This window comes from Molothrus aeneus, chromosome 1 (genome assembly GCF_037042795.1).
Source record: "Molothrus aeneus isolate 106 chromosome 1, BPBGC_Maene_1.0, whole genome shotgun sequence".
Lineage (NCBI taxonomy): Eukaryota > Metazoa > Chordata > Aves > Passeriformes > Icteridae > Molothrus > Molothrus aeneus.
Window position 1 is genome coordinate 108,180,301 of NC_089646.1, and position 11,590 is coordinate 108,191,890.

Consider the following 11,590-nt stretch of genomic DNA (forward strand, 5'->3'; position numbering starts at 1 on the left):
GGAGTTCTGTTGTGTTTTTCCATTTTTACTGTTAAAAGAAATTGAAGACAAAAAGGGAAGGTAACTGATTTTATATAGCCCACATTAGTCATCATGTGTTTGGAATAATGTAACATTGACATCATTCACTAATTCTGAGCAAAATAGTATACTTTGAATCCAAAAACTAAAGGCCAAATCCCAGGATTTCTAGACAGAGCTGTGAGTTATGGATGTGAGTTATGGTTCCTTTGAACAAGGACTAAAACAAGGCAATCTATTCATGGCAAATACTTTATTTGGTTTATTTTATTCAGATTTTATATGTCAAATTTTTTTCACAGGATGAGATTTTTGTCTGTTAATTGACATATTCAAGTTTGTGTGGAAAAAAAAAAGCTTTTTACATCAAGATGTTTTAGCCTTTTATTCCAAAATGGTTTCCTTCAGCTACTTAATGTTTATTTTTGTCAGCAAGAACATGAAGGCACTGAAAATCATTAGGCAGAGTACTCTCTGTAGGCAGAAGAGTAGAAGGGAATTTTAGCTGCTCCATTGACTGATAAGGTGGATACTCTCATGCCTGCCTGCACACCACAGGGATTGCATCTGGGTTGTGCTTACACTGCTGCACAGGGGACTCAGCCAGTACTAAAGGAGGGGAGAGGAACCACACAGCTGAATAACTACAGTCTTTGATGGAAATAAGCATTTCCACTTTATTGTTTCCATCTATTTTTTTTCTATCTGTCTTTTCACTCGGTTTCCTGGAAATTGGCTGATTTCTTGGACTTATTTTTGGCAAGGTAGGATTTGAGGAGAGATTTACTCAAAGGTTTGAAGGAGAAAAGAGTTTAGCTGATAGACAAAGGCTAACATGGCTGAAGTAAAAAGAATGCTTGCATTATGTTGACAGAGAAGCAAAAAGGGCTAGTATATACATGGAGCTGAGAGGGTGGTACATTTTCTTTTGGAGAGAACAGTGTTCATAAGCAAGGAAAATCCAGAGCTGAAAGCTGAATGTGCTATACATGACAATATATTATAAGTAATAATACAAATTTGTAATCTTTATTACAAATGAAAATATAAATATACCATTAAAATGTCTTTCATATATATTTTTAATAGAAACATTTTTTAATATTTCTAATAAAATTCCAGAACAAAACTTATTTATATTCAGTAGTCAAAATAGAAATCTACAATTCCCCCCCAACTCATTGAGAACTATTCATCAATGTCCAAAAAGTGTCAGTATCTGTGATTATGGTTTTGAGAAGTGCTGGGAAATCATCATATATCAGCCAATTTTGATCAATGGTTATATTGCCTTCAGTTATAAACTAGAGAACTTCTTTTTCCAGCTGCAGGAAGGAACTTACCACAAAGCAGCTGCTATTATAAAATTTTCATCTGAATTTCTGAATTTTTGCTGCTCCCATTTTAGCACACAGCCTTTGGATAACATTTGGATAATCAATCTTTTGGCTGCTTATCTAAACCACACCCAATGTGTTGAGACTTGCCCTTCATCATTGATGTAAATTTGCTTTATTAGCCACATCAGTTAGAGTACTTTTAATTATCATCATTATTCAGTAATAACCTCATGTCTGACAAGAAAAAGGATACCAATGGATATTGAACCTCTTATCCAAGAATAGGAAGGTTATTGAGTGAGATCTATTTTAGGAAGAGGAAAAGAGCAGATGAAAGGCAATGTTCAAAGCCCTTCCTAATAGATTTATAGCTTAGCAATAGATTAATAGCTATAAAGATAAACACATGTGTGGGTATGGAATTCTGATACTACTTCCCTGGTTTTGGATACTATTTAAATGGCATATTTATAAAAATTTTAAAAAGAATACAGGCTTTTTTTAAAGTCACACCTCCAGTATTTCTGAAGTTTCATTTGAGGCACTCGATTAAAAAAAAACATTTACCGAGGACAAGCTTTCTCCATGGGAGTACAATGATAGAATCGACAAAACCAATTTCACTCTAATTTGAGAATGCAGTGGTAATACCTCTCTGCTGATCCTGATCTGTCTCACCTTGTACCCTACTGTGTTAGGGATGGGGAAAGTATCTGTTTGAGCACATGTCTAATGGGCTTGAATAGTGTAGGACTGAAACCTATCCTGGTAATGGAACTATGGTCTTTGAACCTGGCACTTTTCCAAAGCAGAGGGGCACTGTTGTGGCTTGCTTGTAATTTTTGTGCACTAAATAAAAATGAAACCAGACCCCAAAGTAGCTCTTTCCCAGATCACCTTTGAAAATCACAGAGGCCTACTAGCAGGGAGCAGCAATGGAGGAAATTGGAGGCCAGAGGGTTTATTCCAAATATACTGCAGAGCTCCCACAGGAAGTAGAAGAGAGCAGCTGAACTACCACAGGACATAACAGAATAGTCAGTAGGAAGGAGAGTGTTCAAGCTACTAATGCTAGAGGTGACCAAATTAGTGTTGCATAGGTTTGTATGCGACGAATTTCCCTTCTGTTTGTGAATCATTAGGAAATGGATTGTCAGAGGTTGGTGTTTCTTGCTCTACACAACACACAAATGTGTGCAGCTAAAAAGGAATGAAGTCCTGACTAAGTATGTGCATTGAAAAGGGTATAAATTTTTGCCATTTTTTTCTACTTCAGAGAGGTTTTAAATAGCAGAAAAGGCAAACTTCCCAACATGGCACATTGCAACAATGCTTTTCCCTTGCTAAGCAGTGAAGTTCCAGTCCTGTTAGCACTGGTTCAAGTGGAATGAACCATCCTCTGAAGCTGATCTTGCAGCATACTAGCCTTCACTATCCCACCATGCAGGGTGAGCCTTTACCATCCCACCACGCAGAGGAGGTCAGCACCTCATCTGAACACATGCCTCACTCTCCCACTTTTACAGGCATCTCCCTGGACTTCAGGAATTTTTTGATACTTTCTGATGGCAAAGCTGGACTACACCAAATGCTTTACAGTGTTTTTAGATAGCTAAGCCAGACAAACCTTAAGGTGAGAGTCCAGGAAGCAGAATGCTATCATCAGTCCTGTACATTTGGTTGGTCAGAACTACATGTTAAATCCTCCATTGCTTCAGATCATAGGGATCATGGATAGTCATGGATCATCACCAGACTACTCCAACCACTCAGAAAATATGCTTCCTCCATGCTGCTCTTTATCTCTTTTTCATATAAACTGGCAAGTCTGTGTGGACAGTTACCACATTCAGGGAACCTATTAATTGAAAATGACAACTTCAGGGATAAAAAACCAGGTACATTTCAGTCCAAATGGGAAAAATACTGGTTTTAGTTTTGAAAAGTTAACCATTTAAAATAACTGAAGTGATGATGAAAAAAAAAACCTGCCATTTCTTAAATGTTAAAAACTTGAATAGTTGAGTTATACATTTTATTTAGGTCAAAACAAAACAATAAAATTTTGTGTTCTTTTTCCCTTTCTTAAACCAAGAAAAAAAAAAATACTCCGAAAACTCCAGTATTGATGTAACACCAGGCTCTGTCTGGTGTTAAAAGAACTCACAGACTGAATGTCCCCTCATATGACAAAAGATGGAATTTTATACCTGCTAGCATTAAGTTGACCCTTTAGTACAGATGGAGCTTAATCTTACAATACCGTGTGTGTTCTTCCTTTTGTCCTATCTGCATTAATTAAGGAGCCCTTTTGAAGAAAGGAGCGTGGTGCCAATTACCACAAAAAATGTGTGAAATTCTGATTCATACCTGTGATTCAGGGGACCATACTTATGTTCCATTTCTTTGAGAGCAAAAAATCAAGGAGAGATTGACGTTTTATTCCCCCTCTCTTCTAGATGGAAGTAAATTAGTATATTATCCACCTCTCAACTGACTCATAGAATTCTTATTTCAGATCATAATGTTGTGCTCTTTGTGACAGAGACAGGGTTATTTTTTACAGGGCTCTGTGAAAAAAAAAATCATGAGCAAACCTTTAACTGCACTAGGTTTGCCTGCTGTTGCATTTTGTTAGCATTTTGCAGTACTGACCTTTCTAAACAGAGTCAGTAATTTGCATGAAAATTAGGGGTCTGGACATGATCCCCATCCCTGAAGTAGTGCATGAAATACTGCTATACCACTGACTTCTGAGCCTACAAATCATTTACTAAGGCACTGCAGAAAGGACCATTACAGAAAGAGAATGGGAGTGGAGAACAGAGTAGTAAATAATGTCAGAGGACCGGTAGAGGAAGAAAACATTAACAGTTTGTTGGGTTTTTTTTGAGTTATAATATTTATCTTACTTTGTTTAAAAGCAAACTTTAGCTTTTCTCATTAGTTCTTGATTTCAGTGACCACAGATGCCTGCTGTTTAACCGCAGATTCAAATGCAATGAAGGAACTCAGTCACCTTTGTCTTTCCCCACTCCAATTTGTTTCAAATATAGCAGTTAGAAGCAGACAAATCATTGAAGAAACACACAAGCACAAAGGAAATGCAGGGCAGGAATTAAGGTCAGTGATTATCTTCTGCTTCTACAGTCATTTTCACCTTTTCAAAATGAGCCCAAAGTGGTGCTAAATCATTATCAAGGCCAAGCAGTACCGATTCATATCCACTTCACACTCATACAAGTCACTCCATGAGGATGAAGGTACTCGAGGATCAGAGTCCTAATCTCTTTATCCTAGTCAATTCATGACTTGCCTTGGACAAATTGCCAAGCTGCTGCCCACTCCTGCTGAGCCCGCAGAGGGCTAAGCCATGCTGTGAATGGAACATATGGCCCTTCTGACAGCACTTAGGCTGTAATCAAGTCTCAGCATGACAGAAGGGTATCTCTTAGATCCATTATATATAGACTCCAGCTCAACCCTTCCTGTTTGTTGCTCTGCCTATTATAAATGAGGAAGGATTTTAAGTTCGATAAGCAGGACGTGCTTTCCTGTGCATTGTGGTCTGAAACATGCTATGTCTTTGTGTGAACAGCAATGCTCTGCAAGCATGGCAGAGCTAGTTACTAAGCCTCAGCTTTCTGCAAACACTCAAAGGGACAGACACTGGCAGCCTTTCTGGATTCTAAGGAGTCCCCAGTTCACCAGGCAAAGACAGCCTTTTTGTGGTGGCTACAAAACTGCATACAGGATAAGGTCTCAAAGTTGAAAAAACCAAGTGAAAATCTTTAGTTCACAAGTATAGAGTTATAGAATCATAGAATGGTTTGGTTGGAAGGAACTTTAAGGATCACCTAGTTCCAGCCCCTCTGCCATGGGAGGTTATTATACATTTCCATAGTTTTGTGGGTTCACCTAGCCAGAATTCATTGCTAAATTCTCAATTCAATTCAACTGAATGCTGAATTCTCAACTGAATGCTAAATTCTCAGACGGGCCATACTTTTTCTGGCTGTTGGGAGAGGGTATGCTCAGAGTTCAGCTTTCTACATGATTAAACAGATCTGATGGCTGGCTAATATTGAAGGTTCCCAAAAGCTGGTAGAAGTTTTAAAGACAAGCCATGAGGAAGGATGAAGGTGTTCTCCACACTGACTCACCTCCTGACATCTGGACATTAAAATTATCTACGCTCTTCCTTCACAGAGGTTCTAGCTGGGGCTAATGGACAGTTTTGGTGGTGTTTCCTTTGGATAACACCTGAAGCAGAGTGGAAAGGAAGGAATAGATTTCTCCTCAGACTAGTCAAATATGATGAATGTGCCCCGGACTTTTGAAGGCACTATACTTCCAAGGCATCTTGGTGTCCAGTACAGATTTCCTCCAGTTTCCTCCAAAGTATGGTGCAGCTTTGTACTGTCTTTTGCTGTGGGCTGTGGCCAAAACCACAATGTAGCAGATAAATAGAGTTTTCTTTCTTCTTCTTCTATACAAGCCTGCACTGGTAATACAAGTTCTCCTAATTGCTCCTGAGGGTTTCAAAAGATGAAAGAAATTATGTCCTATCCAAGCATAACAATAGTAATGATAGCATGCAAGCAGATAAGGCTGTCAATTTAGTACAATTAACTATCCACTCTGCAATACTTTGATTTGGTGATCTATTTTTACAAGGCAATCCAAAGGGAAAAGGAACATATTTATAATAAAACAAGGGGATCAGAAAGGAACAAAAATTATGGGGAAGAAATAAAGCAATGGTGGACTTAAGGGGATAAAATTGAATAAATCATGCAGAGGGACAGTCCACACTGATGTCATATGTCAGATAAGACTAACCACAGGCATACCTGCATGATGCTCTCTGACTACTGGTTGAAGTCAGAACAAATGAGACAGTGATAAGCTCTTTTGGAAAAATATCTAAGGGTCTCAGAAAAATATTTGTAGTGAGGAGCTCAGAGAAAATTTCTCTTTCTGCAAGTACTTGTGTCTACATTACTTAGAGCCATTTGAAGTACTAACCCTAAATAAGGCCTCAAAGTAGAGGTGTTTCAAAGGACTTTGAGCAAAACCAAGTGCTTGGTGCCACAAAAGTTAGATTTGTCATGGTGAGTTTGCCCAGGGGTGCCTGTTAAAACCTGGACTTTAACAATTAGAAGGTGCAGCAAGAAGTCAAGGAATAATCCCAAGAGGCTCAGAAAGATCACAAGAAACTTTTTCAGAGCTTCTGTGGCCACAGGCCATAACACAGAATGAGACTCGTTCTTGCTCATTGGTGACTGACAGAACTGATTCAGATTTTGACCACATCAAATAGGAGTAATGAAATGTATTGCTAGTGCTTCCAGGCTCAGGGCAGTTCACTTCCTCATCCTCTGAATATGACCTTATGGAAAAGGTGAATGTGCAGGGTAGGGGAGGACATAGAACTCCCATATAAGCTATTTGTCTATCCCAGCTTTCTGGATGACTCTAATGAAGATTGTTCTAACACTCCAGGGGAAAGAGCAAGTGGATGAAGCCACACTTATCCAGCAAAATAGGAACAGAGACATTAATCTGTTTTTTTGTGTGGTGATCACAAATGACAGATCTGACCTTTCATGAACTGCAGTTATGGGCAGGTCTGCAGAGCCTAAAATTGGATTGGACAGCATGTCTGCTAGAGCTAGTAATGCTGCTGGTACTTGTCAGTGGCCATGTCACTCCTGCTCTGGTAAACTGTGAGCATAAACTTTGGTCTGGGGAAACTTAATGACCCTCGGAGAGACAAATTCATGAATCCTTACCAATATAAGACATCCAGTGGTGAATTTTGATCTGTTGAGATCTTTTGAGGCAATCCTGTCTGGATTAGAATGCTGTGATGTGAAGTCTTTGAAAGAGTAAGGTAGCTGAGGAGTAACTTTATTCAAGAGGGACCTGAGTCTCTGTAGAAAGATCAGTACCTGGAAGAAGTGCTTAGAACAGAGGGCTATTTCTATATATGATAATTCGAGTTTTACCTGTTACAGGAGGAAGTGGGAACTGATGCATATCAAAAGGTTGAAGTATAGACATCCCATACTGTACATTAAATGAAAGTTATTTCTACCAAAAAGCAAAACAAAAAAAACAAACCAGCAAATCTTCAAGGAAAGATGTTGGGGGGAGAAAGAAAAACAAGGAAGTTATTTTGAGAAAATACCTGGAGGGAAATATGGAACTTTGAAATTATTTTCTGGTCAGCAGTAGGTTTCCACTTTTCAATTAGTCCCACTTTTCATTACAAGGCAATACCTTTCCCTACAATGCTCCAATACACAGTCCAAAATATATATCTCAATGTTGGGTCTTTTTCCATTGTTGCAGTCTTTGAAATTGCCTTCAGCTGCCTGTGGGTTATAATGGTCGGTTCCAAACTGCCAGACTGGATTTGAAAAAGCTCTTAGAAATTCAGTAACTCGCAGCTAAAATGGTAGAGGACTTTGCAGCGGAGCTTGTATACATTCATCTACTGACAGAACAGTGTCAGGAGTCAGCCACTGCTTCTAAGAAACTTGTTCAGTCATTAGAGAAAACAATGAAGGGCAAGTTGTTCAGGGGCTAGATTCCCATACATACTTTTAAGAACTAAGTAGAACAATAAACCTAATGATTGATCCCTACTTAAGATGTGTTTTTGCAGCTGTCTCCAATTATTCTATGACAGATGCAACTGTCATAAGAATTTTGCCTATTTATGGATTAAGTCTTTCATCCATCAGCAGGATAACTCTCTTCACATAGTACCTCTTCATGTAAAAAAAAAAAATAAAAAATTGCATATCAGACCTGGAACATAGCAGGTGTAGTTGCCTCCACTGCCAAGTCTGCTTTATAAAATAGAATCACAAAATCATTTAGGTTGGAAAATACCTTCAAGACAGTTGAGTCCAACCTTAACCCAGCACTGCCAAGTCCAGCACTAAACCATGTTACTAAGTGACACATCTACGTGTCTCATAAATCCCTCCAGGGATGGTGACTCAACTTCCTGGGCAGCCTGTTCCAGTCCTTGAAAACACTTCCTCTGAAGATTTAATCTAAACCTCTCATGGCCATTACCTCTTGTCCTATCATTTGCTTCTAGTGAAGAGTAGGCTCATCCGATCGATGAGCTGTTTCTCTAGGAGGATGCTGCAGGAAATTATGTCAGATTTTTTTACTGAAGTCTAGATAGGCAACATCCACAGCCTTTCCCTTATCCACTGAGTGGGTCATACTGTCATACAAGGAGGTTTGTCAAGCAGGACCTGCCTTCCATGAGGCCATTTTGTCAGGGCCTGACCCCCTTGTTGTCCTATACATGCCAGGCAAGATGATCTGCTCCATGACCTCCACTGGCACTGAGGTCAGGCTCCCCAGATCCTCTTTTCAGTCCTTCTTGTAGTTATCACAATGGTTAGCCTCAAGCTAGCTTGGACCTCTCTGGTTATCTAGGACTGCTTCAAATGATGGAAAGTGGCTTGGTGAGCACTTCTGTCAGCTGTCTGATTCAACAATACAAGACCACCCCACTGCTTCTTCTTCTTTGCCTCTCCCTTCCCTGGTGTCTTTAGCCATCCACTGCAGCGCTCAGTTGTGCAAGTTATCCCACCTTTCTGTGAAGGTAAGTGTGTCACAGTTCAATTGCTGCAGTGACTTCTAGCTCCTCTTGTTTGTTGCTGCATGCATCGGTGTAGATTACATGATGATTTATACTTTTTATTACCATGAGAAAATAAATAAAAAAACCCCACAAGGTATTTATATACCCCGGTTAGAAATGTTGCTTGGCTTAACTTTCTCAACACTGCTGCTAGTATTGTGAATATCTCTTCCCCAGGCTGGCATCATTACAGCAGCAAAACCATTACAAGATGCAGTTTTGCCAATGTAAATTTGTTTTTTGCTGGCTTTGCTTATCATGTTTGAAAGCCATATTTTTTGAAAAAACAAACAAGTGAAAACTAGCTATTGGTGGATGCCATATTTTTTGCTAGAGCTAGAAGAATGTAGATGAACTTTTGAAAGAAATCTTGCAAAAAAAGCATATGAATGTGTTTTCATTCTGAAACAGAAAGCAATACTCCCATCCATTCTAATCCTGCAAAAGTATAATGCTTCAGGAGAAGAGGTTCAATAAAATTCTTTTCCTTATGTGACTGAGAAAATTTAGGCCTAAACAAGTTTCCAATAATAAAGTATTTTGAATTTATATGGGATTTTTATGCTACATAATTTAAAATATCTGTTTTCATTAAGCAGTCAGTCCTACTAAGTGCTCCCCTGAAAGATAGGTATCTTCATTTTTCTGCTCCTTCCTCACTCCTGCTTCTGTGTTGATTCATCTACACCATGCTCATTTTTCCTGCATCTATACATTTATTGGGAAAGATTCTCATTTTTTATCTTTACTGTCCCACCCAAAAGTAAATTTGTATCATTTACAAAGAGACCTACATGCCATACAGCTCAAAACAAACATGGCAAGGAGTTGATCTGCTTGCAACAGGTAAAAACGTCCTAATTTTTCTGGCTGTCCTCTGCTTCTCCATTAAATGATTAAAGACTGTATTTTAGTCCTAAATTTCTAAAATAATATCTTATTTATGTTTTCCCATTAGAGATTAAAGTTCCACCTATTTGTCATTAGAAATTTGTCAGCCAGCCAATTTGTGATGGCTGTAGAGAGCTGAGATCAGCAAAATTAAACCCCTTTTATTTGTGTGTTTTTAATGCATTTCTACAGGAAGAGAAGTAGCATGTTGCATTAAGCAGGAGTTTTATCTTTGCAACATTTTTTTTCCTCATTATCAATTTAATGGTTAATTTTCTGAATTTAAACTAATTTTCCTTGAGTTTATCTGCCACAAGCAAAATAAATGCCCCAGGTATTTTTGCTTTTTTTTTTAGCAGTCTTAGTGTATGCTTTATGGACTGATGTGCTAATTTTCATTGGTTCATATGAAAGAAGACAGTTTGTCATGTGCCCTCTCTAGTTCAAAGCCAATTTACTTTAAGAGAAGACAAAAATTTTGCTTCATTTTTATATAAGTCCAGTAATTTAGTAGCATTATCACTCTAAATGGGGTGAATGCAGAATATATACCCCTGGGATATTTGGGAAAGAAAGTCTGCATTTTGGATAATTGGTCTACTACTACTAAAACTCATATTTGAATCGGCACTGGGTAAGAAATACTGTATTTTCTCATGATTATTTTCAAGATGGGGAGAAACTGAGGACAACAAATTATGACGAAAACTAATTTTAAAAGAATTGTCTACAAAACAAAAATTCTGACTTGTGAAGTAATGTGTGATAGCTTGAGTCAATGATATAATTTAGTTTTGACAATTTCAACCTGCTTCAATTTGATTCCCCAGAAATATTTTGCTGTTTCTACCATAAATTATATTTTGAACTGAAAAATATTTTGACCTGAAATGGAAAAAGTTTATGAAGAGGAAAACAACATGTCATATTTTAATATATATTTTGCATTAGAAATGTTGCTTGACTGGAATGAGTAGTATTCTTTAGCTTTTCAGATTAAAAAAAACCCAGGAAAAAACAACAATTCCCGATTGCTTGTATTATCCTCTAATCCTTATACTATGAGGGAGGCAAAGGCAGTCACTAGGAAAAAGAGTCTGCCTGCCTAATTTTTAAATGTTGCAACAGATAATTTTACATTAAGTTCAGCTATGGAGAAATCTTACTTTCCTTCTGAGATGATTCTTGCTGTGCCAACTCTAACTGAAGTTAAAAAAATGCAGGAAGTGGAGATAGAGTTCCTTGACTTCTTGGGCACATTACCCTTTCTGTATCATCTAAACGTTGTCATTCTGTGCTGTCTGACAGCACCATCTGGTTCAGAATAAAATATCTCAGACCTGGCCATTTCTAGAGCTAGATGTGCTGTCACCATATAGAATGTGAGTTACTTTTGCCTTTGTACTACATCTTCGGAAATGATAATGCTGAGGCAGCATCTTCAGATGATCCAAAACCCCAGACTGTTTAAACAGAAGCAATGAATAATTCACATCAGAAACAGAGAAAAGCAAACAAACAAAAGTCAATGGGCCTCTCCTGGTTAGCTGGGAAAAAAGGGGATACACAGTATTCTCTGCTGTCATTGTCAGAGAGTACAGAATAACCTTTGCCTTGTGAGGAGAACTTTCTGGAGCTCTGCTAGCAGTGGCAGATCATTTCG